The following is a 26,382-nucleotide window of genomic DNA, read 5'->3' on the forward strand; positions in this document are numbered from 1 at the left end:
CTCTCGCAGGGGCTCCTGTGCGCTCCGCAGGTAGCGCAGGGCCCGGCGCAGGTGCTCGGCCGCTCGGCTCCTGTCCTCTGCCAGCTGCAGAGAGCGGCAGGGCACGGAGGGAAAGGGTAAATGCGGACCCTGCCCCTGGGCCGGGCGCTCCCTACGGCCGGCGCTGCTCCCCCTGCCCACAGAGCCCCGAGGCCCGGCCAGCAGCCGCAGGCGCCGGGCTCGGGACGGGGCGGAGGGTCCGGCGAGCCGCGGTGCCGGCTCGCAGCAGAGCCCAGCTGGCTCGGGGCTCCGTCGGCACCGCGCTTGGGGCCAGAGGAGCCTGGAGCAGAGCCCGCACGGCCCAGGGAAGGGAGCGGCGTGTGGGGCGCAGGCCGGTGCCCCTGCGTGCGGCACTGGGCAGGGGCCACAGCCGCCAGCCCCACAGACTGGGCGCCGTGGGCAGGTGGCTGCTCCAGGGACTGGGCTGGGCATTCCAGGCTGTCCTTACCAAGCACTCAGCAAATTTCCACCTCTGATCTGTCTGCAGCAGCTGCTTGAGATCCTTCCTCTTCAGGAACCTCACTGCAGAAAGCAGCGTTTCCCGAGAGGCCTGCAGAGCAGCAGAGAGGCAGAGATGGCAGTGCAGCCCAGGGCACAGGAGCCGCATCTCTGTGCCAAGGCCAGGAGGAGGCTGGAGCCCGTCAGGTGCCAGCGCGTGGGGAGACAGCTGAGCCCCCTTCCATGGGGACATCCAGGAGGCCTCACCTGTGCCACAGGCCGGTCCTCATGGTGGCAGTGGAAGAAGAGTGGGAGCAGGCTCTGGCTCACAGGCTTCTTCAGGGGCTTTTCTCCCTTTGCCACTACCAAGGCAATCACGTCTTGGAAGAGGCGAATGGAGAGCAGCTGCACAAGGCTGTTGTCCTGTTGGAAAGGAAGCCAAAGCCCTCCACATCCGCTGCTCCAGGCCCCCCTGTGCCCAGGCCCAAGGCAGCACCCAAGTGCCCGTGGCTGGGGGCACAGAGCCTCACATTGTCAAAGAGGTGCCAGAGCGCCTCAGCCAGCTGCAGGGCGATGGGGCTGGCTATTGCCAGGTCTTCCTGCAGCATCAGGAGGCTGAGCACAATGAGGGTCTTCTCCACGATGTCTTCATCCCTATCCCACAGTAGCTTCACAAGGCTTTCGGTCAGGCTGTACATGCTTGGATCCTGTGTGCAAAACAAGGCTGGGCAACCCCACGCTGCTGCTGCTGCTGCTGCAGGGCTCAGAGGCCGAAGGCCTGTCCCAAAGCACTCAGGCAGCTGAACAGCGAGCCTGGAGAGCTGGGAGCAGCTGCCACAGCTGCCAAAGCCCAGCTAAGCCCAGGGGGCTGCTTGCCCCAGCCCCACGCTGCCAGCACAGCTTCAGCTGCTGCCTCCTTCTCACCATCGAGGTGAGCACCACGAGGCCTCGGAGCGCCACGCGACGCATCTGCCTGGACTGGCTCTGCAGGTGCCTTGTCAGGATCTCCAGGACTTGTTCAGCGCATTGGCTCAAGTCCAGGCAATCCAGGACCTGAAAGGCACAGAGCAAGCACAGAGGTGCCCAGCTGGCAGGAGCTCAGAAGTACACAGGGGTCTCAACCTCTTCTGGCATCTCCTGCGTGCTGATGTAAGCTTGGAAGAGCAGATGCAGAAAGAGACTGGGGAAATACTCCAGCACGACAGGCGAGCGCCAGGCCAGATTGAAGATTTTCCACAGTGCCACGGTTCCCTGCAAGAAATAAAACAGCCAGAGACAACGCTCAGTGGCCAAGACATCCACGTGGCAGGGACTGAGCGTGCAAGGGAGAGGTCGAGGGAGACACGGGGGGAGCAGGCGGCCTGGTGCCCCTGAGCCCTGCCCCTAAGGCAGGATTCAGCCCAGTGCCTGAGGCAGGGAGATGCAGCTGGGGGGAGCACAGAGAGCTGGCTGCTGGAGAGGCGGCCTGGGGGCTGGCAAAGGCCGGCACCAGAAACTCACAGCCAGGGCAAAGACTCCTGCGTCGTCCCCATCGGAGGCTCCCCACCTCCTATGGGGAGAGGTTTGCCGGGAAGATGAACAGCGACCCGGCTAGACTGGAGTACGCACGGACTGCGGTGGACTGGTACTGCCGGTACAACTACGACTATTACACCCCGATCACTGTGGAGCGCCGAGGTGAGCGCGGGGCAGAGCGTGTCCCCTCGAGCCCTGCCCTGCCAATGACCCTGGAGCCCCTCAAAACCTCCCTGGGAATCGCCCCAGAGCCCTCAGCCCTCCTTGTGCCCATCCCCGTGGCCTCCTGTCCCTTACCAGTCCCTCCCAGTCCTCTCCAATTCATTCCCAATCTCTCCCAGTTTATTCCCAGTCCCACCCAGCCCCTCCAAATCAATTCTCAATCTATTCCGAGTTCATTCACAGTTCAATCTCAGACGTCCACCCTCTCTCCCAGTGCACCCCAGCTGATCCCAGTGTGTCCCCGCTCTCTCTCTCTCCCAGTGCCCCCCAGCGTGTCCATCTCGCTGGTGCCCCCCTCCAGCTCCCAGCCCGGCCCCGGCCGCCTGCTCTGCTCCGTGATGGATTTCTACCCTGCTGCCATCCAGGTGAGGTGGTTCCAGGGCCAGCAGGAGCTCTCGGAGCACGTGGTGGCCACCGACGTGGTCCCCAACGGGGACTGGACCTACCAGCTGCTGGTGCTGCTGGAAACCCCCCCCGGCGCGGGCTCAGCTACAGCTGCCAGGTGGAGCACGTCAGCCTGGAGCAGCCGCTGAGGCGGCACTGGGGTACGGGGGAGCCCCTGGGGGCGCTGGCAGAGCCACTGGGCTGTGCTGGGAGCCACTGGGAGGGAGCTGGAGAGAGCCGGGCTGGGACTGGGAGAGGGGCTGGGGGCTGGACAAAGGCTGGGCAGGGGTTTGGGGGATGCTGGTGAGGGTGGGATGGGCTTGGGGGGTCCTGGTGGGCACTGGGAGGGAGTTTGGGGGTACTGGGTGTGACTGGGAGGGATCGCAGTGAGCCCCGAGGGGCTGGAAGGAGATCGGCGATGGCAAAGCGGGGCTCGCCATGAGCTCGGTTGTGCTGGGCACAGACTGGGAGGGCACAGACTGGCTGAGTCCTGCTGGGGCTGCCAAGGGACTGCGAGAGGCTTTGGGGGTCCTGGGGCGCTGGGGGCAACTGGGAGGGGGCTGTGGGATGCTGAGAGGGACGGGAGGGGCTTTGGTGGCTCCTGGCCAGGACAAAAAGGGATCGGGGGGAGGTTTCAGGGGGTCCTGGCTGGGCTGGGGGCCACAGGGAGGGCGCTGGGAGGGGCTCGGGGTGTCGGTGAGAGGTTTTGGGGGTGCTGAGCCCTGCGGACCCCCCAGAGATGCCGCCGGACGCCGCCCGCAGCAAGATGCTGACGGGCATCGGGGGCTTCGTCTTGGGCTTCGTCTTCCTGGCGCTGGGGCTCGGCTTCTCCCTGCGCAAGAAGGTCAGGGCGGGTGCCGGGGGTGGCGTCCCCGCCGTGGCGGAGCGTGTGCGCTCCCGCCGGGGCCCCCAGCCCGGTGTCACCCCCTTTTCTCTGCCCACAGAGCTCCTGAGCCGGCGGCGGCCGCAGCCCCTCCCCGTGGGCTCGGGCCCGGCCGGGACCCCCCGCTCCGTCCCCGCTCCACTGATTTTAGGGGGGTCCCGTGTTCCCCCCAGCCCCGCTGGCGCTCTGCCCCCGCCCAGTGCCTGCTCCCAGTACTCCCAGGAAAGCTTCCCAGTTGGACCCGGGGCCGTTTATGGGGGGCGATGGGGAGGGGTTTTGGGGGGCGATGGGACGGATCTGGAAAAAGGGAGGGGGACAAAGGGTGGGGGCTTGTGAGGGTCTGTCCAAATTTTCCCTCATCTGCCTCACGATCGTCATTGGGGACCAATGAAGAGAAGACCCCCCCTGCCTTCTCTGTAGGAGAAAGTCACATGCCACAAGGCCCCAAGACCTGAGAGCACAGTGCTAAGCCATTGTTCTCACAGGTGTTGTTTCCTGTGTGCTGCACTGAGCCCAATGAGAAGAAGAAGGGGCACCGTGCCCTTTTTGCAACAACAGACTTGGAAGCTGTCCCACCTCTCGGCCTGGCTGGACTTCTCCTGAGTTTCAGGTGGTCTCCCCACAGAAGACCCTCACCTGTTTTACAACCACCGTGACAGACAGACTAAGATGGAAGGAGCCTCTCCACCAAGGACTGAGACATGGAACCCCCATGTGAAAAGGCCCCTCTGCTCCTTCCAAGGACTGGCACTGAAACCCCCAGCCCGGGGCAGGTGTGTGGGGGAGGCAAGCTGACCAAAGCGAGATGTTTGCCTGCAGGTTGTGACCGCTGCACCAAGAAGACAATGGCTCTCGCTTACTGCTGAGAGCACGGACTACCTGTTACATCTGTTCCTTATTGTATCTGTTTCCCCTCCCTTGCAATTTCCAATAGTTATCATAATAAAAACCTCTGAGTTAGTGAGAGACTAAAACTCCCTCAAGTTCCCCCCAGACACTCCCAAAATCCCCCCCAAACCTGCTCAAAACCCCTCCCTATATTCCCCTCACGACCCCTCCAGGACCCCTCACCTGTCCCTGCGCCTCCTCAGCAGCTCCCGGAGCCCCCCGTCCTCTCTCCAGCGCCTCCCGCAGGACCCGCCAAAGCCCGGGGCGGCTCCCGGGGGTCCATAAGGGGGTCCCGAGGGCGGGGCTGGGGGGGGAGAGGGCGCCCGCTCCATGCCCGGCCCCGGGGTGAGGGGGCGCTGCGTCAGGCTCCGCTCTGAGCGGCACAGGGGTGACGTGGGGGGGGCGGGAGTTGCTGAGGAGAGACGCTCGGTGATTGGTTGGTTTTGTAGAGGGCGTGGTGATTGACAGAAGTTGGGCGGAGGAGGCGAGCAGTCGAGCGGTGATTGGTTGGATAGAGGAAAAGAAGGCGGGAGTTGCTGACGGGAGACGTGCGGTGATTGATTGGTTGGTTCGGGCGCGTGACAGGCGGGCGTGTCTGACGGGAGACGTGCGGTGATTGGTTGGATTGGGGCACAGGGAGGCCGGTGTTCCTGAGAAGAGACACGCAGTGATTGGTTGGTTTGGGGCAGTACGCACTGTGATTCGTTGATTTGGGAGATGAAGCGTGGTGATTAAATGGTTTTCGGCAGGGCACGCTGGTATTGGCTGGGAAAAGTCCGGGATTTTTAAGGCATATTCCAGTTTTTTTTGGTGAAAAACTCTCAAGATTTTTAAGGAAAATTCCCGTGTTTTTTAGGAGAAACATTCTTGGATTTTTTAACCCCACATGACCCCAAATAACCTAAATAACCCCAAAGCACTCGACATAAAACCTAAAGAACCTCCAAAAAACCCTAAACAATACCAGAAAATGCCCCAAATAACCCCAAACAAATCCAAATAACTAAAACAAACAAACAAACAAAAAAAAACCCCAAAAAACCCAAATTAAACTCAAAATCCGTCAAATGATTTCAAGTACTCCTAAAAAACCCATATACACCAACATTAACCCCAAGAACCACAAGTAATTCCAAAAAAACCCAAGTAAACCTGAACAAACCCAAGTACTTCCAAATAAACCCAAATATTTCCAAATAACCCCAAATAAACGGAAATAAACCAAGTAAAACCCAAGATAATCCCCAATTAGTCCATATATAACCCCAAATAAACCCCAAACCAACTCTAACTAAACCCAAAAAAATCTCAAGAAACCCCAGTTCCTCCCGTCCCCACCCCAAAACAGATCCCGACCAATCGGAACGCGCGGCACTGACGACCATCCACTTGCTGGGCACAAACTCAGAGCACTGGCCCCGCTCAGCGATTTTCAGCCAATCAGCGCCCGGCCCGACTCTGACTCATCACTTGCCCGCCACAGACCAAGGCCTCTCGCTGAGGTAAATAGTCAGAGACCGCGCGGGGTAATTTCCAGCCAATCAGAGCGTGTCTCGCTGATGACTCATCAGTTGCCAGGAGCGGAATTTGGGGAGGGGGGAAGGTGACCCTGGGGATGGGCTGGGGACCCCAAATTAATCCAAAACGGGGTCGGGAGCCCAAAACGGAGCAGGAGGGGCCTGGAGCCCCCAAAACCAAACACGGGGGAGGGGATTGGGGGAACGATCGGAAAGGAGAGAGCGGGGAAAAGAGGGTCGGGACCCCAAAATTGAGCTGGGAGGGGAATGGGACCCCCAAATTGAGGTGGGAGGGGAATGGAACCCCCAAATTAAGCTGGGATGGGTATGGGGTCCCAAAACTGAGCTGGGAGGAGGATGGGACACCCCAAATTGAGCTGGGAGGGGGGTTGGACCCCCAGACAGGATTAAGCCAATTTTGTTCCTGGAATATGTAAAGTACTTCATGGATATGCAACAAGGCCATGAATATGGAACGGACTGATGTAATGGGAGACAAGGACCATCGAGCAAAGGTTGTTATGGCCACCAACACCCTCCAGTTATGTTTGGGGATACCCCTTAATTAATCTGGTTTTATTTACATCAGCCTGTTGCATATTCATAGACACTCATGCATATACATAAACTAATTTACATCTTTCAGGAACTATTTGACATGGCCCAGCCTTGGGGGTGTCTCCCTATTACAGGAGTCTACATTGAAATGGAAAATGTAAACCCCCTCCCTTTGATTACTATTATTATTATAGTAATTTATTTTGAAATTAAGGGGCTCTCAGGCAAAGATATGGAAGCAGAAAAAACAGTACTTTATTAGCAAAAATTAAAAATACAAATGCAGTAATACAAACAAAAAGAAACAGTGACAGAGTCAGAATCCTCTGGGAATTCAGTGAAAAAGGCTGATCCTCTTGGAATCCAGCGGGAAAGGGCTGATCCTCTTGGAATCCAGTTGGAAAACGGCTCATCCTTTAGGAATCCATTTTTTACCCCCCAACGACAGGGTAAGGGCAGGGCCGTGGAGATTTTATAGGGTATCCCAAGGGTGGAGTTGGGGTTCGGGTCAGGGGAGGAGTTCTTATAAACACAAGAAGGGTGAGATCAAATTCCTGCCTCTTAGCAACAGCAGCACTCCACACAGAATATGTCCCCAAATACTAAATTACCTCTAAAACAACTCAGCAATTATGCAATGTCAGATATATTCGATGAATTTCCTTCATTTAACCCAGTCTTGGGTGTTTTTAAAGGATGAAGGAGAAGCAGAGGAAAATTAAGGCCAAACAAAGAGGAGAAGCAGCCAGGTGTGTTCTCAACATGGATCACAGGGAATGTGAGTGACCAGGGCTGTGCCCAAAGTGCCTCCTCCAGTGGGGGATGGAGCTGGAGCAGCGCACGAAGCTCTGCCCGCACTCGGGGCACTCGCAGGGCTTCCCTTAGTGGTGCCTCCGTTGGTGTTGGGTCAAGTGAGAGCTGTGTGAGAAGCTCTTCCCACATTGGGGACACTCGTAGGGCCTCTCCCCAGTGTGGATGCGCCGGTGGGTGATGAGGGTGGAGTTGCGCTTGAATCCCTTCCCGCAGTCGGGGCAGCGGAAGGGCCTCTCCTTTCTGTGAATCTGATAGTGCTGGAAGAGAACGGAGCTGGTCGGAAACCTCTTCCCACACTTGGAACACTCGTAGGGCCTCTCCCCAGTGTGGATCCTCTGGTGCATGATCAGGCTGGAGCTCACGCTGAAGCTCTTCCCACACTCCCCACACTCGTAGGGCTGTTCCCCAGTGTGGATCCTCTGGTGCACAATCAGATCGGAGTTCCACCTGAAGCTCTTCCCACACTCCATACACTGTGGAGGCTTCTCCCCATCATGGAGCTGCTCATGGAGCACCAGCTCCGAGCTCTGGCTCCGTCTCCGGCCGCCTTCCCGGCCCAGGCTGGCTCTTTCCCCCTCAGATCCCCGCCGGCTGCGTTTGCAGCCCCTCCTCGTGCGGTATCTCCGGGACTTTTCCTCCCCATTGGCTTCCTGTGCCATGGAGCCGCTCAAAACGGCCTCCTCCACCAGGTTCTGCCACGGGCATTTGTCCTCCCTGCTCTCCATGCTCAGCTCCTGCTCTGGGGAAGGAAGGACAAGGACAGGATGGGATTTGCCTCCGTGCCACAGGCAAGGGCAAGGAGATCCCCCAGGGCTGAGCTGCAGCCAGGGCCGTGCTGGGCTGGGAGATGGAGCAGCACAGAGGGGAAAGGGGCACTGACTTCCTCCTCACCTGCCTCAGTGTCCCGGGGCATTTTCCTCTTCCTCGCAGCCTCCCTGGGGTTGGCAATGGGAAATCCTGGTTTGGGGAACACAGGGGATGAGCACGTTTGTAGGAGTGTCGGGGGGTAGGACACTAGGATGGGTCGTCTCGGATGGAGACGAGAGATCTCTGCAGCCAGGTCGTGGAACTGGAACTTGCAGTTTATCACAAAGGGCCTGGGTGCAGGGCCCTGCTTGGAGCTGCCAGCCACAGCTCAGAGCAGGCCCGAGAGAAGAGAGGGGTAGAGAGGATGAGAGGGTAAGAGAGGAAGAGGGGAAGAGCGTAAGAGAGTGAGGTTCCCGTTGCAATACAATAAATCTTCTTCTGAGTTGAGTATTCTATTTCTCACTAACCAATCTAGTGCAAGATACTAATCCTGTAGCATTTACATAAAATGTAGCCTATAAAAATCATTACATCACCATACTGTGTTACAATTTAAACCCTAAAAACTACTCTTTGGACCCCTTCTGTTGAGCCATTGTGGTCTGCTCTGACCCCTGGACCTGTCTGCAAGCAGAGGGAATTGTATCATCAAAAGGGGATTACCTTCAGTTAGGCCACACCATTGTTTTCCAGTTATTCAGTAACTAAAATATCTAAAAGTTTGCTTTCATCTTAATCTTGCTTATAGTTTCTGATATGAACAAAAATTCAGTTAATATTTTTTTGTGAGAAAGAGTTACAGGGACGCAGCCAGATCTGTCTCTGCCAGGGTTCTTAGTGCTTTGTTATTGTAATACCGGGTCGTTGAGGCTTATCTCCTCTTTTGTATTAGTAAAAGGCCTGGCTGGGTGGGGTGGATGGCCGTTCCCCGAGGCAGTGCGCTCTTCCAACATAGGGAAGACACCTGAGAGGGTGGGGGGGGTTATGCAAAGTGACTCCAAGACCAGAATGCTTTGAGACCTCGACTCCAAAATGCAACGAGAAAACCCCAAAAACAACGAGCCAAATAAGAATTGAGAGACTAAAGTGGTGTCTGGACATGAGGAGCCAAGTGCTGAGCCTGCAGAGATGCGGAGCCCCTCTCGCCCTGAGCAGAGAGTCGTCCCAATGCCGGGACCAACCCCCTGAGAAGCTCAAAGGACTAACATCTGATGGGGACATCACGCCCTAAAGGCTCCCACGAGGACCGGATCCCCGAGCTCTGCCCCTAGTGGACAGAGCTGTGCATATCCTCCTCCTTTGAGTCGCCCTGGGAGACGCGACGGGGACTGCAGCCCTGCCGAGCCGCCCAATCCTGAGCTGATCACTTTTAATAAAGGCATTAAAAAGGAGAAGAAGTCTCCTGGCCCTGTTTATTTCAGTTTCTATATTCTCAAAATCATTTGCCAGACAATCATATTTATAAGGCTTCCCTGTTTCTTCTTCCCCAAGACACGTTGAGTTTGAAGGTCCCTCTGCCCGAGTCCATCTCTACAAGTCACCGGAGAGGTGGGCTGCATAAAACCTCCCAAACACCAAGATTCAGCCCTGAAAAAGCCTCCCAGGAGTTCCCTGTCCCTGGTCCCTCCCCTGTGGTGTTCAGGGGTTCCCCCCTGTCCCAGCTGCTGGGGTCACGCTGGGATTGGGGGTCCCCCTTCTCCTTGGTGCCTGCCATGCTCAGGCTGCTGACAGCCCCAGCAATGCCAAAAGCTCCCCCCTCTTTGCTCTCCCCATTTCGGGATGCCGGGGCTGTTTGGGCTCCCGGGCTCCCTTCTCCCCTCATTCTCTGCTCGGGGCTGCAGCAGCTCCAAGGAGTCCCCCCTGCCCCTCTCCAGGCTCTTGAGGCTCCCGCCCATGGCGGTGCTCCCCCCTCTCTGGGCTCCCCACTTTGGGCTTCTGGGGGACACCGGGCTCTGCTCCTCCAGGCTGCCTCTGCCGGCAGCTGCCACCGGCACCCCCGATGTCCCCCCAAGGGGCCTTTTCCGCTCTGCCTTGGACTGCCTCATTCTCCAAACATTCCCCTAAAAACTCAACCCAGGGACCCCCCGGGATATCTGGGCCCAGCTCCCCCCCCCACCGCTCACCTGCGTAATGGGGGGAGCAATGATCCCACAGGTGGGGGCTGCGAATTCAGGGAAGGAATGACCGCGTGGTTTTCTCCTCTCCTTGATGCTCCTTTGTCCCTCCTCTTCCTCCCTCTCCTCTTCCATCCCTCCTCCCCCCTAATCCCGCCTCCTCCTCCCACTCCATCCCTCCCCTTCCCTCCCTCCTCCTCCTCCCCCAGCAGCAGCCACACCCTCGCTGCCCCGTTCCCGCAGCCCGTGGCAGGAGCGGGGATGGAGCCGGGACAGGTCGGGATGGGCAGCGCGGGGCTCTCGGCTGCTCCCAGCCGCTGCGGGCGGGGTGAACCCAGCCTGGGCCAAAGGAGAGGCAAACCGGGCAAACTGGGGGCTGCACATCCAAACTGGGCCTTGCTGGGGACCCTGCCTGGGCACTGCCAGCCCTTGGGGCTCCTCTCGGCACATCCGCCAGGGGAGAACGCACACAGGGCTGGGGCATCCCAGCAGTGGCAGCACTGCCAGGGACTGGGCTGCACTGGGATCAGACTGCGAGTGACTATGACTGGACTGGCTTTGTACTGACATCATAATAGGATCGTACTGGGAGTGACTGGGATGATACTGGGTTTGTATGGACATCATACTGGGATCATACTGCCATACCAGAGCAGATTGTGATCACTGATGGAGACTGGGATCATGCTGGGATCATACTGGCATCTTACTGGCATCGTACTGGGAGTGAGTAGGAGCCAGCAGTGAGCACTTGAGACCATGTTATGGGCAATTGGATAAAATGGGCAATAATGGGATATACTGGGCAAAAATAAAATGGGATATACTGGGAGTGACTGGGATTATGCTGAGGGTGACTGGAAGCAGCTGTGAGCAACTGGGAACACGCTGGGAGCAACTGGGAGGAACTGGGAGTGACTGGGTGCATGCTGGGGGGATTGGAAACTGCTGGGCTTATACTGGGATGAATTGGGATCATGCTGGAGGTGACTGGAATCATACTGGCACTTAGTGCCACTAAACTGAGGTTGACTGGGAGTGCTTGGGAGCAAATGGGATCATACTGGAAGGAACTGGAAAGATGCTGGAGGGAGCTGAGATACACTGGGACATGCTGGGAGTGACTGGAATGAAAGTGAGGGCGAGAGGAATGTGAACCATGTAGAACAAAACTGGTTTATTCTGGCAGGGACTGGGAGAACACTGGGGCCATATTTGCATCATACTGGGAGAGACTGGACTAATACTGGAAGTATCTGAGAGTGACTGGGAACACACCCTGCACATCATCGCCCATACTGGGCCTGACCGGGTGCAACTGGGAGCACGCTGGGAGGAAATGGCATCATACTAGGACTGACTGGGTTGATGTAGAAAGCAACTGGAACCACGCTGGAGGCAGCTGGGACCACACTGGGAGAGACTGGAAGCAACTGCGATTATACTGGACCACATTGGGAGGGCTGGCATGTGACTGGGATCAAACTGGAGCTTACTGGGATCATACTGGGGCTGAAAGGGAAAGACTGGGATCACACTTTGGGCTACTGGGAGCAACTGAGAGAAACTGTGATGATGCTGCAAGCAAACTGGAGGAACTGGGAAGGACTGGATGCATGCTGGAGGCAACTGGGAAATACTGGGCATGATTGGGGGATCATACTGGGATAACTGACACCTTACTGGGGCCACTGGCGGTGCCTGGAAATGACTGCAGACATGCTGGGGGCAACTGGGATATACTGGAGTGTCTGGAACCATACTGGGGGGACTGGAACCACAGTGGGAACAACTGGGACCATGCTGGGGAGAACTGGGACCACACTGGGGGCAACTGGGAGTGAGTGAGACCATGCTGGCTGGGACTGGGATCATCTGGGGAGTGACTGGGACTATATGAGGGACAACTGGATACTACTGGCATCACACTGGGGGGAACGGGGAGCAACTGGAACCATGCTGGGGGCAATTGGGATCCTACTGGGATCACAGTGGAAGCAGCTGGGCCCACGCTGGGGGAGAATGGGATCATACTGGATCACACTATCAGCAACTGGGACTGCACTGAGGGTGACTGCGAGTGGCTGTGAGCAACTGGGATCAGGCTGGAAGCCACTCCAGCCAACTGGGAGTGACTGGGAACATGCTGGGGCAGCTGGGTTTTACTGGGAGAGACTGAAACCATAGTGGGGGTAAATGGGAGCAACTAGAACCATGCTGAGAGATAATGGGAGCAGCTGTGTCCATGCTGGGGTCATACTGGGATCACACTGGCACTGACTGGGATCATACAGGGTGTGACTGGAAGAGTACTGGGAGTACCTGAGAGTGACTGGGATCCTACTGGAACCAGACTGGGAGTGACTGGAAAGGTGCTGGCCATGACTGAAACCAGACTGGAGGTGAATGGGAGCAACTGGGCCCACACTGGGAGTCACTCTGGCCATGACTGGAATAACACTGGGAGGATCTGGGAGTGACTGGGGTCATACTGGGGGTGACTGGGAGCAACTGGGATCATAGTGAAAGTGACTGGGATTATAGCAGGAGTTACTGGGATCATTCTTGGAGCCACTGGGATTGCAATGGGTGTGAATGGATCCTGACTGGGGGTTACTGGGAGCTACTGGGCCCATGTTGGGAGGAAAATGTGGAAACATTGGGAACAACTGGGATCACCTGGAAGGAACTGGAACCATGCAGAGGAGACTGAGAACACACCTGGGATCATACTGGGAGCAACTGGGACTACACTTTGGGCAACTGACAGAAACTGGGATCGTGCTGGAGGCAACTGGGAGTAATTGGGAAAGACTGGGATCATTCTCAGGTAATTAATGCCTTACTGGGGCAACTGGGATAAAGTGGGAGTGTTTGTAACCACAGTGGGGGGGACTGGAACCACACTGGGAACAGCCAAGACCATGCTGGGGACAACTGGGAGGGACTGGGAGCAACTGGGAGGGACTGGGACTATTCTAGGGACAACTGGGATCATGCTGGGATCACAGTGAGAGCAGGTGGGTCCATGCTGGGTTAGACTGGGATCACACTGAGGGTGATTGGAATCATGCTGGGATTGACTCGGAGTGGCTGTGAGCAACTGGAATTGTGCTGAAAGCAACTGGGAGAAAGTGGGAGTGACTGGGAGCATGCAGAGGGGGGACTGAGAGAAGCGGGGGGCACAAAGGGGGTAGGGGATTATTTTAAAGACATTTTTCTTTCAAAACAGCACCTACACATACAGAATCCTCTCCTGCCATAATGTGATGAAACATTTTCTGCTGATTAGAGATTTCCGGTGGATTTGCTTTTCTTCTGTTTGTGGCCTTTGCTTTTTGTGGTTGGTTTGTTTGCGGGGTTTTTGTGTTGCTGTGGGTAGATCTTGCTTTGTTTTTTTAATTGAGTTTGGGGTCTTTTTTTTCATTGGGTTTGGGTTTTTCCCTTTTGAACTGTCTTTCTTCTGATGCATAAATTTTCTCTGCCCCTTCTTGGGGCTTGCTTGGCACCTGATGGCAAGACCAACTCGGTCACCTTGCCCAATTACGTTTTGCAGTCACCATGAACTAGATGAGTTCAGGCACAGACTCCCTGCAATTTGGCAGCATCCACAAAGGAATTGAAAGTACATTTCATGGCATTGTAGAGACAATAGAAATATTCCACAGTGGTGGCCAAGGGCTGGTCACTGAGGGATGTCACCAGGGCGTGGCTGCCAAGAGGACTCTGTACCATGGATGACATCTGACCCTCATTGTTCAGCCAAATTCCCACCCAGCCCATGTTCCACTCCTTCAGCCCAGCTCTCTCCAGTCTGGCTCTGAGGAGACCACAGCAGACCCTGTTCCAGGCCTGGCAGAACTCTGGGCACACAACATCCTCTTCTTTTCCCTCCCATGTGGGTTCTGCGGTCCCTGCCCTGTTCTGCCAGTGCCTGGAATGGCTGCAGGAGGATTTGCCACATCCCCTTCCCTGCTGAGCCTCACCAGGCTATGACTCTCCCAGTCCCCCTCCCTGCCCTGTGTGCAGACTGGTTCCATGTCTGCCCTTCCCAAGTGCCCAGGACCCTCTGGGATGGCTCTGGCCTTTCCAAGAGGTTTGAGAGAGGTCCCACAGTGACACTGCCCAGCCTTCTCAACAGCCCTGACACCAAAGGCCTTTTCCACCTCCCTCAGTTCCAGGTCAGTGCCCAGAACACAGCACAGCCCTGTCCAGATCCTCAGGCTGGTTCAGAAGGGAGGCAGCTCTGATTTCTCCCCACAGACCCTTACTGTATCCAATGTCTATCTGTGCAGTCCATGGCTGCCCTGAACATTTTTTCCCTGGAGCCTCCCTGCCTGGGATATTTCTCTCTGTGCAGTCCTAACCACAGCAAAGAATTCAGGTGTTTTCCCAGAGGACGTTACTTCCAGAGTGAAGCGGCCTCAAGGCCCTGTTTGTGCCACTGAAGTTGTGCCACCCCTGGGTGCTGCTGATGGTGTTTGTGTTGATGGTGTTTGTGCTCACTGGGGTTCATCTCCCCCCACACTCACGATTCACTGCTGAGATCTCCTCAGTACAGAGCAAACATAGTCTGCTGGCCTGGTCACTTGGTGTCCCTCCGTGCAGGGACAAACAACCTCCTGCAGGTGAGGAGAGGCCAGTGCTGGCAGTGGTGGTTGCAGGGACTGGTGTGGGACAATTGCCCTGGGGCACCTTCCCAGGCTGTCCCAGAACAAAGACATAGCCCAGGCCCTGCTCTGCTTCTGCCTCAGGTCCATGCCAGGAGCTCTGGCTGTGCCAGGACACTGCTGTGAGCCCCCCCTGCACACTCGCCCCCTGCCCCAGGCACTGGGCTTTGCTGTGCCAGGGCATTCCTGGAGCAGATTGCTGACAGCAGCTCTGGAGGGGAGCAAAGCCTCCCTGCCCTGCCCTCTGGAGATGCCCTTTGCTGCTGGAGCTGCTGTGCTGGAGCCCAGCTGTGTCCCAGCAGTGCCCATGGCCTGGCCCTGCCTGTGGCCACAGCAGGGACATGCAGCAGGACAGTGACCAAGCTGCCAGAGCACTCCGGCCTTACAGCCACAGCAGGGCTGGGAGGGACAGGGTGGAGTTGGGCCGAGCAGCTCTGAAAGGACCAATCCCTGCTGCTCCCTGGCCGTGCTGCTCTGCTGGGACTGTTTTCTCCTTCTCCCCTCTAACTTCGTGCAGGTCTCAGAGCTGGGATACCAGATAAAACAGGCACCACAAGGTACTTTATTTTCTTCAAATAACGCAATAGCCTAAAACCTGGTTTGCAGAGCATATGGGTCAAATTCAAGAGGCAGACAGTGAATTTGATGGGGGGATTAAAAAGTTTCATTGAGGATAGTTTTTTGAGAGGAAAAACCCACTGAACATTACCAAAGGACATGGGAACATCTGTTGGCCTGTCACAAGTTCTATTCCAAAAGCTATGAAGAAGAAAATGGGAAATTGGTTGCTTCAGAAATCAACCATTCATCATTTTCCTCAGGGCAGCCTTGAGCTCCTGGTTCCTCAGGCTGTAGATAAGAGGGTTCAGGGCTGGAGGCACCACTGAGTACAGAACTGACACTGACAGATCCAGGGATGGGGAGGAGATGGAGGGGGCTTCAGGTGGGCAGAAAAGCCAGTGCTGACAAACAGGGAGACCACAGCCAGGTGAGGGAGGCAGGTGGAAAAGGCTTTGTGCCGTCCCTGCTCAGAGGGGATCTTCAGCACGGCCCTGAAGATATACACATAAGAGAAAATAATGAACACAAAACATGTGAGTTCTAAACAGGCACTAGCAGCAAGAAGCCCAAGTTCCCTGAGGTAGGATTTGGAGCAGGAGAGTTTGAGGATCTGTGGGATTTCACAGAAGAACTGGCCCAGGGCATTGCCATGGCACAGGGGCAGGGAAAATGTATTGGCTGTATGCATGAGAGCGTTGAGAAAGGCACTGGCCCAGGCAGCTGCTGCCATGTGGGCACAAGCTCTGCTGCCCAGGAGGGTCCCGTAGTGCAGGGGTTTGCAGATGGACACATAGCGGTCGTAGCACATGATGGTCAGGAGAAAAAACTCTACTGACACAAAGAAGAGAAAGAAGAAAACCTGTGCAGCACATCCTGAGTAGGAGATGTCCCTGGTGTCCCAGAGGGAATTGTGCATGGCTTTGGGGACAGTGGTGCAGATGGAGCCCAGGTCGCTGAGGGCCAGGTTGAGCAGGAAGAAGAACATGGGTGTGTGCAGGTGGTGGCTGCAGGCTACAGCACTGATGATGAGGCCGTTGCCCAGGAGGGCAGCCAGGGAGATGCCCAGCAAGAGGCAGAAGTGCAGGAGCTGCAGCTGCCGCGTGTCTGCCAATGCCAGCAGGAGGAAGTGGCTGATGGAGCTGCTGTTGGACATTTGCTGTCTCCAGACATTGGAACCTTTTGAAGGAGAAAAAAACCAGAGACAAATGGGGGGAGATTCCTCACAGGAAACTCAAAGTCCTTTTTCGTAGACATTTCCTGCCACAGATCACCTCCCCTTGCCTCTGTCTAGGAGATCTTCCTTCACCTTTGTTGCTGGAGCCCTGATTGCTGGTGGCCAATGTTGTGTGAGGAGCTGGACCTTGGCCTGCAGGACACCTGGGAGTCAGCCCTGACCCCCAGTCAGTGCAGGGGAACAGTGAGGGCAGGGATCTGTCCTGGTGTTTGGACTTGGACAAAAAATCTTCCAGTAAGGCAGAGGAGCTGCTTAAGTGAAGGGATGGGGATAACAGAATGCGAGATTCTGCTGCACCTGGGGAGAACAGAGAGTCCAGAGAGGGAGGAGGATTGTCTGAGGCTTAGTGCCGACTGAGGGGAGCTGCTCTGTCCCTCTCTCCTGTTCCAGCTGCCCTGCACTTGCACCTTTCTGAGATTCACTCCCGTGTTACCCTGGGCAGCCAGGAGACACTGCTGAGAGCAGATGGATCCCTGGCACACAAAGTGGCTGCTGCCTTTCCCAGAGTCAGGAGAGTGGGCTCATTGCCAGCCTCCAGGCTGCCCTGCCCAGAGCTGCCCGGGCACAGGGAGCTGGGACACCCCATTGCTGTGCTCAGCCTGCACAGGAGGAGCCCAAGGGCTGGGCCTGTCCCTGCAGCTGGAACTGCCATTGCAGAGAGCTCCTCAGCAATGCCAGCAGCACCTGGGCAAGGCAAGGAGAGAGAGAGAGAGCCGGGCCTGAGGAAAAGCCTTTGGGTGGCCAGCCCTGGCCAGCCCCTGCCAGGCAGCAGCAGGGCAGGACAGTGGCCCTCAGGCCCTGGTCAGCAGGGAATGGGCACATGGCCGCAGAGATGCTCCTCATCTCTGGGGCTCCTCTGCCAGCCCAGGAGGGACTGAGGGCCCCGAGCCCCTGGGCTGCGGGCTGTGCTGGCTGCGAGGGGACACAAGAGCTGTGCTGCTCAGGGCAGTGTGCGCCCTGCAGGGCAGGCCCGGCAGGTGCCACATCTGCCCTGCAGCAGGGCTGCCCTCAGCACTGCCGCTTTCCCTCCCTGCCCACGGCTCTGCTGCTGGAGCTGTCCCAGCCCCAGCTGCTCCTGTGGCCCCGGGCTCCTTCTCTGCCAGAGCTGCCAGAGCCCAGCCCAGCCCCTGGGCCAGCCTTGCCCTGCAGCTGCTCGGCCCTGCAGGGATTAAAGAACAACTCCCCCAGCCTGGGCACCATGGAAAGGTGATGCTGCATGGATCTGGAGGCTGGGCAGGTGCAGGCACTTGCTGAGGTGCCCAGGAATCCTCAGGGTGATGGTTTAAGAGTCTCAGGCCCTGCTCTGCCCTGCACAGCTGAGTTTCTTTTGTGCCCAAGCTGAGCCAGGGAAAAGTGGGAGCACAGATTCGGGAAAGCAGAGACCCAGGCAGGAAACTCCTGCCCTGAATGACCTCATGACAAGTCCCCTCAGAAATGAGCTGGGCATGATCTGGAGCTCTGAGCAGCCCTGGCTGCAGCCCCAGCTTCACCCCCTGCAGCTGTCCCTGGCAGCAGGAGCCGTCCTGCCCTGTCCCTCTGACGGTGCCCAGGGCAGCCCCGCTCTGCAGCACATCCTCCTCCTCCTCCTCTTCATCCTTCTCCTCCTCCTTTTCCTCCTCCTCCTGTGCCACAGAGAACCTGGGAGAGTCCTCCTGACACATCCCTCAGGCTGTGGGGTGTGCTGGCTTCAGGAGATCCCTCCAGGAGCACAGGGGACATTGCCCTGCACCCACACACTCACCATGCACAGGGCTGTGAAGATCTTGCCCCAAGTGAAGTCTCAGCTCAATGTCTTCCCAATCCTGATTGCCTTCATCCTGTCTCTGCCTGACTCCTGTCCCTTCAGTGCCTGCAGGCAAAGCCCTCAGCCCTGCTGGGTTGGGAGAGGAGCTGGTCCTGGGAAGAGCTGTTCCTTTAAAGCTCAGCAGCACAGACACAGCACAAGGAATTTAATAAGCCTCTTGGGCTTTAGTGTTGTTTACATCAAACTCAGTCCCTGAGAGAGTGTTCAAAAAATTTCTCAAGAACTCAAACTTAAATTGAAACTCCAAAGTTTTTTGTAGTTTAATAAGTCCCTCTGAGAAAGTGTCCCCAGGTTCCAGGGAGAGCAGAACACTGGAGGTAGTGATGACAGCTGGGCACAAACAAGGCAAAGGTGTCTGTGGTGCTGAGCAAACCTGGATGTGTTTCAGGAATGCGAAGGGCCAAGGCCTGAGCCCCAGCCCCTGGCCAGGCAGATCCTGTCCCTCCCTCCTTGCTCAGGGCTCTTCCTGGGATGGGCACTGGCATGTGGGGATGTGCAATGCCAAGTGCAGGAGCATGGGGCGGCCCCTGCCAGGCTGCTGAGCAGGGACAAGGAGGCAATGAGGCCCCAGGCCTGCAAGGGTCACTTGTCTCTTGCTCCTGCCTCAGGCCCAGGCCCAGCAGCCATGGCCAAAGTGCTGCCCAAGTTGGCTCTGGCAGGGCCTTACAGCTGCTGCTCATTCCTGTTGCTTCTGAGGCAGATGGGATGTGACCATCAGAGGCCAAGGCCAGCCAGAGATGGCAAGTCTTTCTTTTGGGAGATACCCTTGCATACAGGAAGATTTTACTGGGATGTACCAATTTTCTCCATGGGTATCTGAGAAAAGAGACAGTTCTTTCCATAGGAAGGAAAGCAGGGAACCCCAGTGGTTCATGAGCAGATGAGAGGCAGCCCTTGTCATTCCAACATCAGCCAGATTTGACAAGTCACCCCTGGAAGGCCAAATCAGCTAGATCTGTTCTATGTTCCCCTTGTTCCACAGGGCTCCACAATGTCCCAGTGCCCCTCTTGATGCCATGAGGCCCTGAGGTGTCACAATGGCCCCTTCATTACACGAGGCCCTGAAGGGTCCTAATGGTCACCATGGTCCCATGAGGCCCCACAGAGCCATGGTGGTCTCTTGGTTCCATGACACCCCATGGTGTCACCATGGTATCCCAAAGTGTCACAATGGTCTCCATGGTTCCACCAGGTCCTCACAGTGTCATCGTGGTCTCCATAGGAAGGAAACAACTGAGCCCCAGTGTTCCAGGGGCAGATTAGGGGCAGCCACCAGAGGCCAAGGGCAGCCAGACTAGATGGTGCTGGCAGATTTTGTCTGGGAGCCATCCTTGGATATAGGGAATCTTAGAGGCGGAATACCAGTTTTGGAACTGGATGCCTGGAGGTGAACGATGGTTCTTTTCCATAGGAAGGAAAGCATGGAACACTGGTGTTTCAGGGCCAGATGAAAGGCGGCAATCAGAGGTCAATGCCAGCCAGACCTCTCTGTCCTTGCAGCTTTTGTCAGAAAGCAGCCCTTGGATATAGGAAATTTTGCAGATGGAATCCAAATTTTGGCAGCTGAAGTAGAGAGAGAAGGCTCCTGAGATGTCAAGTCTGCCAGACCTGTTTTTTCCTGGCAGCTTTCGTCATGGAAGAATCCTTGGATATAGGGAATTCTGGAGGTGGATTTCACATTTTGGCCATGGGTACCTGATAGAGCTGGATGGTTTTTCCCATCCAGGAAAGAAAAGTGTGAAGTCCAAGATTCTTGGAAGAACACAAGAGGTTACCACCCATGCGCCAAGGCAGCCTGACCTTTCTCTCCTGGCACTTTTCATCTAGGGGAAATCCTTGGATGTAGGGAATTTTGGAGGTGGAATCTCAGTTTTGGCTGTGGGCACCAGGACAGGAAGAAGAGTTCTTTTCATTAGGAAGGAAAGCACAGAGCCTCAGTGTTTCAAAGGCAGATGAGAGACAGCTCTTCAGAAACCAAGGCCAGCCAGAGCTGTCTCTCCTGGCAGCTTTTGTCTGGGAGAAATCCCTGGATATAGGGAATTCTGGAGGTGGATTCCCAACTTTGCCCATGGGTGCCTGGATGTGAAAGGTGCTTTTTTGCCATATGAAAGAAAAGCACATGGTCCCAGTGTTTCAAAGGCAGATAAGAGGTGGCCCCTGGGTGGCCAAGCCAGCCAGATCTGTCTGTCCTGGCAGATTTCATCTGGGAACAATCTTTGCATAGATGGAAATCTGGAGGACGAATCCTGATTTTGGCCATGGGCATCTGGAGGAGAAGGACAGTTCTGTCCACAGGGAGGAGAGCCCAGAGCCCCAGTGCTCCAGGGGCTGATGAGCAGCAGCCCTTGACATGCCAGGGTCAGCTGGACCTGTCAGGTGGCCCCAGGTGTCCCAGCCAGCCAGGCCTTGATGCCTTGAGAGGCTGCCTAGAACAGAGGCTGGACAGAGTTACAGGAATAAAATAGGGATTTACTAAAAGGCCTTCAAAGGATACACCTGGTGCAGTACAAGAGCCCAGCTGAGGGTACAACCAAGATGGATGATGGGTCACACATTTTCACATTTTTATAGGTTTAGGTCCATTTCTATATTGGGATTAATTGTCTAATTACAGCTTCAGGTTATGAAGTCCCATGCTCCCAGTCTGCTCTCCTCAATTCGCTGTTTGTGCTTTTTGGGCCTGAAGCTGCCACAGTGTCTTTGGCTCTCCTAGGTTTCTAGGTTTCCTACTCCAGTTATGGAGAAATATTTCAAAGGGCTTCTAAAAAAATGCACTCCTTGTTTAAAGGGTGTATTTTGGTACTGCTGTCTTTGGAGCAGAGACAATTGCAGCATTCTGGGATTGATATTGATCCAGGGTCTCTCCTCAGGAGCTCCAGCCTGCTCACAGAAGCTGTGCCTTGAGCTCTGACCCAGTGTGGACAACCTTGCTCCACATTGCCCAGCCCCATCCTGTCTGTCCTCACTCCCCTGGGACCTGCTGTGCTTGCAGAGCTGGCTGCACCCAGCCTGAGAGGGGTTTTCTCTTTGTGTATTTTTTGAAGCAATCTAAAACTCCTGAGTTTCCCCAATGAAAACAGACACACTGCTCAAGTGTGTGCCAAGACCAAGCTGCCGCCAATAACCTTCCTCTCACCCGAGGCAGAACTGTGCAGGAAAAATTCTAGACCTTTGGCCTCCATGGTTCCATGAGGCCTTGCTCTGTGGCAATGGACTTTTGATTCCACAAGGTTCGGTACTCAACAGTGGTATCCTTAGTTCCAAGTGTCACCATGGCCCTTTGGTTCCACAGGTCCCCGCTGTGTCACAATGGGCTCCATGATTCCATGATTAATGAAAAAGCTTTGCATAAACAACAAGCAACACCATGGTCTCCTTGGATCCGCATTGTTGCAATGAACAATGGGTTCCATGAGATCCCAAACTTTCACAATGGATATTTGGCTCCATGTGGCACCTCTGTGTCACAAAGGACCCTTGGTTCCATCAGGCCCCACAGTGTCACAGGGGTTTCCTTGGTTCCATGTGCCCCAAAATGTCACAGGGTTTTCCCTTTTCCTGCAGCAACCAGCAGCAAACTCCAGTGCCAGGGTCAAATGTTTGGCAAGAACGAGCAAGGGGGAACATTTGGAGTGGTGGATTTTGCCTTCCCAGGTCACAGTGATGTAGGATGGGGCGCTGCTGTCCTGGAGATGGCCAAACAACAGCCTGCCCACTGGAGCAGGGTAAGAGACAGCCTCTGTCTATGGAACTGCAGCAGCAGAGAGGTCAGGAGAAGGCTGGGTTTTAAGGACTCTCACCAGCACAGGAAAGGTCAACCTAGGACATTTTCTTTAAAGCTGACATTTTGGAGCATTCTTTTATACAGACATGGACCACCAAATACCAAGTTAAACAGTTTTGGCTTTCTCTGGGCCCTGAGACCAGCTGGAATCTTTTCAGCAGTCTGTGCTGTTCCATCCCTTGCTTAGGCCGAGGATGTTGGGGTTTCTCTTCATAGGCAGGCTGTAAAGGCAGAACCAAACAAAATAGCGGTGTAAGGCACAGCACAAAGGAAGCACTGGGCTGATCAACACCGCCCTTGCAGTGACATTTCCCGCGTGCTCCTCAGCACCCCAGGCTGCAAACAAGCTCTCGGGGCGAGCACACGAGCCGCACCCAGCGCTGAGCACCAGCCTGAGCCCAGCAGGGCCTTGGAGGAGGCAAGGGCGAGCTCCGGGACGGGCTCCAAAGGGGCCTCAGGGCTGGGGGGATGGCGCTGAGCGCCCTGCCCGTGTCCCTCTCGGCCCTGCGGCACCACGGGGCCAGAGCCTGGTGCTGGGGCTCGGTCCCTGCTGCCGCAAGGGCGCTGCTCAGGGCTCCCTGCCAACCAGGGCCAGGCCCGGGGGCTGAGGGGCGGCCGCCGCCCACTGCGGCGCCCTGTCCGAGCTGGAAAAAGACTTGGGGCCGGGGTAGTGGCGGCGGGGTTGCTCCTCCGCCCGGGGCGTTTGCGCTTCAGCCGCAGCAGCACCGGCTGTTATGAACAAGTTCATAAGTTAATGCAATTATAGCTGTTAATATTAATCTGAAATTGTAATAAGTTAATTGTGTTAATTAAATCGTTGTTAAATATTAAACCTTAAAGTTAATCCCCTTACCTTACTGGAATCCTTGTTGCATCTGTTGGGTACTGCCTCTGCTGCTCCCCAAAATGGTGTCAGGTAACATCCCTAGGAAAATATGCAAACTAAGACAGTCAAGAAAATCCAATGAAAGACCCTAAAAACAACAAGCTGGCCGAAGATTTAAGGAACTAAGCAATGGGTCCTACTAGGGATAAGTTCTCCTACTCCACCAGCAAGGTTTTAGATGTCAGTGTGACCTGATTGGAACTGGGTCAGAATGGGCACCCAGATGACGAGCCGAAAAGCGACTTCCTAGACATGCCCATGAGGATGGAAGCCCCTGATCTTCTGTGGAGCAAAACTGTCTGCCTCCTCCTCTGCATCACCAAAGGGAGCAGCAGTGGAGTGCGTGACCCCTCGGGCCCCCACCCAAAACTGGTCTTTCAATAAAGGCATCCAAAATGAGCAGGTTCTCCTTGCCCATTTATTTCAGCTGGGAGCTCATCCGGGACAGCCACACCTGAAGAGCACACCAGGAACGGGATGGCCACCTGCCCTGGACCTCCAGGACAGCTGGTACCTGGACCAAAGAGATCAGCCTGGGATCAGCAACGCCAAGGAGAGCTGGAGGAGTAAGTGACCCTGGCGGCAGGCATAGGAGGGGTGTGAATGGTGTGTGAGTGAGATGAGGGGTGGCAGCTCGGACCCTCAAAGCGGTGAGGGCCCCCCAGTACCAGAATTCTGGACCCTCAAGAGGGGGTTGGCCAGGAACGGGGGGAAGCGAGAGGAGCTGCTGAGTGAGGCGTCTCCTGGGGATAGTGAGGGCCCCCACGGGCATGCAGGGGATAGGTAGGTGTGAGTGGCACGCGTCAGGGCTGGGTCTCCCTTGGTAAGACCATTGCCGTCTAGGTAGGTCTGGGCGTGTGGAGTACCCAGACATTGAGTGGGTCACACGCATCACAGGGTGCCCCCAGGCACTGCCGGTGCCAAGCGCCCACGAGGGTCCTCACTGCCCAGGACTGGGCCGGACGTACCACAGGTGGTGCTGCCGTGATCTCAGGGAGGAGATCATGAATCCACGGCCCAAGAGCACTGGGATGGGGAGTCTTTAGGTTAAGGCAAGGACAGGCACCACACATTCTTACACACACCCCTTTTGCCTAGGCTATTCCGCTGGGGAGGGGTAGCCAAGCCGGATGGTGGACAGCAAAGGGGTCGTGCTCCTCTTGGGTTGATCCCAGTTTCTGGGAAGGGATCAAGGGTAACCCCACGGAGTCTCCTTGAACCTTCCTACATCCATTCAAAAAAGTGAGGAAGGCGGATACGGTATTAGAACAGAACAGTCTAGCCCGGGGTTTGGACTCATGGTCCGGCCTGGTGGGTGGCTAGACAAGGGAAGGTCCTGGTGCCCAGGGAGGGGATTTTAATACTGGGGACCCTGGCGTGCATCATAAAGGGTAGAGATGAGGTGCAGGGGTACACAGAGGGGATCGGATCACTATGATAGGCCCTAAGGTCCAAGGCAGAGCTTGGAACTGAAAAGGTGTGAGTGTAGTGAGTTTACTTGGGTAAAAGAGAGAGAGTGAGTGAACCCTGTCCTTTCCCCCAATAAAATTTACTCCTTAGTAGGAGAGTGGAAGTGTGAGAGTGATCAAGAAGGGTTTAAGTTAAATCAAGAGGGGGGGAGAAGGCTTGGGTTAAAGTTATATATATTTAGTTGAGCTGAGAAACTCTTTATTTACTTGTCGATGTGTGTTGTGTCTCAGACATCTTTTAATTAAAAATCCTTTTTTAGGATTTTTCTTCCTGAGAGGCCTCGGGAGCAAAATGTAAACAATGGTTGTCTGCTGCTGTGGAATGCAACAGGTGCATCTGTGATTGGCCCATCTTGGATGTTTATAATTATTGGCCAATCCCAGCCCTGTTAGCTTGGCCTCTCTGTCTGAGACACAAACTTTTATTATTCATTCTTTTCTATTCTTAGCTTAGCTAGCTTTCTGAGATGAAACTTTTCCTTCTATTCTTTTTAGTATAGTATAGTTTTAATGTGATATATATCATAAAATAATAAATCAAGCCTTTTGAACATGGAGTCAACATTCTCATCTCTTCCCTCACCTGAAAACCCCTGTGAACACCATCACAGTGTTGCTCGTCTGTAGATTTCCATTTGTAATTTTAGTTTACTCATTTAAGGATGGGTCAGTGTGTAAGTAAAGGAGGAAGCCTGCTCAAAGGAAAAAGGAAGACAAAAAGTATTCCCTTAGACAGTCCGCTTGGGCAGTTATTAGACCACTGGGATTCCCAAGAATCCACTAAAACCTTTGACCAAGTTAAAATGATTTATTATTGTACTGAAATTTGGCCAAAGTTGAAATTACAAGGGAAGTGGCCTTGGTATGTGTAGGAAAGACATTCTGTGCTGTCCTTGTGAGCTAGCAAGGGCCTCCTGAAGATAAGGAGAAGCCCCATATCTCTTCTGAAGGAAGACCAAGGTTGTTACCATGGAGACAGGATGAAGGAGAGAAAGTTAAGTGATATGGACTCTGGCTGGCTCACAGAGTGATGTGGCTCCCTGATCACCTACTGGGAACTTTGTTTCTCTCTTATGACCAATGGGCACTGAATGTGTATGTTGGGTGGGTGTAAATATCTTGAAGAAGTAAAAGTAATGTTGCTCTAATAAATCTCTCTCTTGTACCCTTCTGATGGAGTCGTGTATTTTTGCGCTGTGTCGTGCTCTATAACGACACCTGGTGGCCCCGCCGTGATCCCAACTGGACTGTAAAAAGAGAAAAAAAATATCAAAGGGTACCCTAAAAAATGAGTGAAGGCAGCAGGGAAGCTGTGGAGGTCTGGACCTAATTCAGACGTCTGATTTGAGGTCAGCAATTGAGAAAAAAATGGGAAATAATTTATCAAATGAGGAAAAGACTTTTGTCTACATGGAAATGTTACTGAAAAGAAAATATGTTCAAACTTCTGATTATGGCCTTTGTAGCTTACTGACATGGTGTAAATCACAGGACTTAGAAGCTGATGCCAACACTGCCTTCAGTATCAGGGCATGGAAAAAGGTTGGGAAGAGATTATGGGAAGTGTTATCTAAGGGGATAAGACGGTTGTTGATTTGGCTACTACCTGGAGGCTGTTGTATGAGGCACTGAAGGAATGGAAAGCAGAACAAGATAGAGGGGAGGAATTGGAGGAGCAGGAATTAGATCAAGAAGCTGGAGTAGAGGAACAGGAGGAAGATGAGGCTGAGCCTGTCGATGTATCTCCCCCTGAGGAGCCTGCTGCAGTTGCTGTAGAGGTTCCCCCAGAGTTTGCT

At 55.1% G+C, this 26,382-nt stretch overlaps 2 pseudogenes; one reads left to right on the forward strand and one right to left on the reverse strand.

Moving 5' to 3' along the window:
- Positions 1 to 2,026: 2,026 nt before the first annotated feature.
- LOC135461169 (uncharacterized) lies at positions 2,027 to 4,654 on the forward strand (annotated as a pseudogene).
- A 2,431-nt stretch (positions 4,655 to 7,085) lies between these two features.
- Positions 7,086 to 9,837, reverse strand: LOC135461168 (zinc finger protein 664-like; annotated as a pseudogene).
- Between the last annotated feature and the right edge of the window lie 16,545 nt (positions 9,838 to 26,382).

This window comes from Zonotrichia leucophrys, unplaced genomic scaffold (assembly GCF_028769735.1).
Source record: "Zonotrichia leucophrys gambelii isolate GWCS_2022_RI unplaced genomic scaffold, RI_Zleu_2.0 Scaffold_205_87975, whole genome shotgun sequence".
Classification (NCBI taxonomy): domain Eukaryota; kingdom Metazoa; phylum Chordata; class Aves; order Passeriformes; family Passerellidae; genus Zonotrichia; species Zonotrichia leucophrys.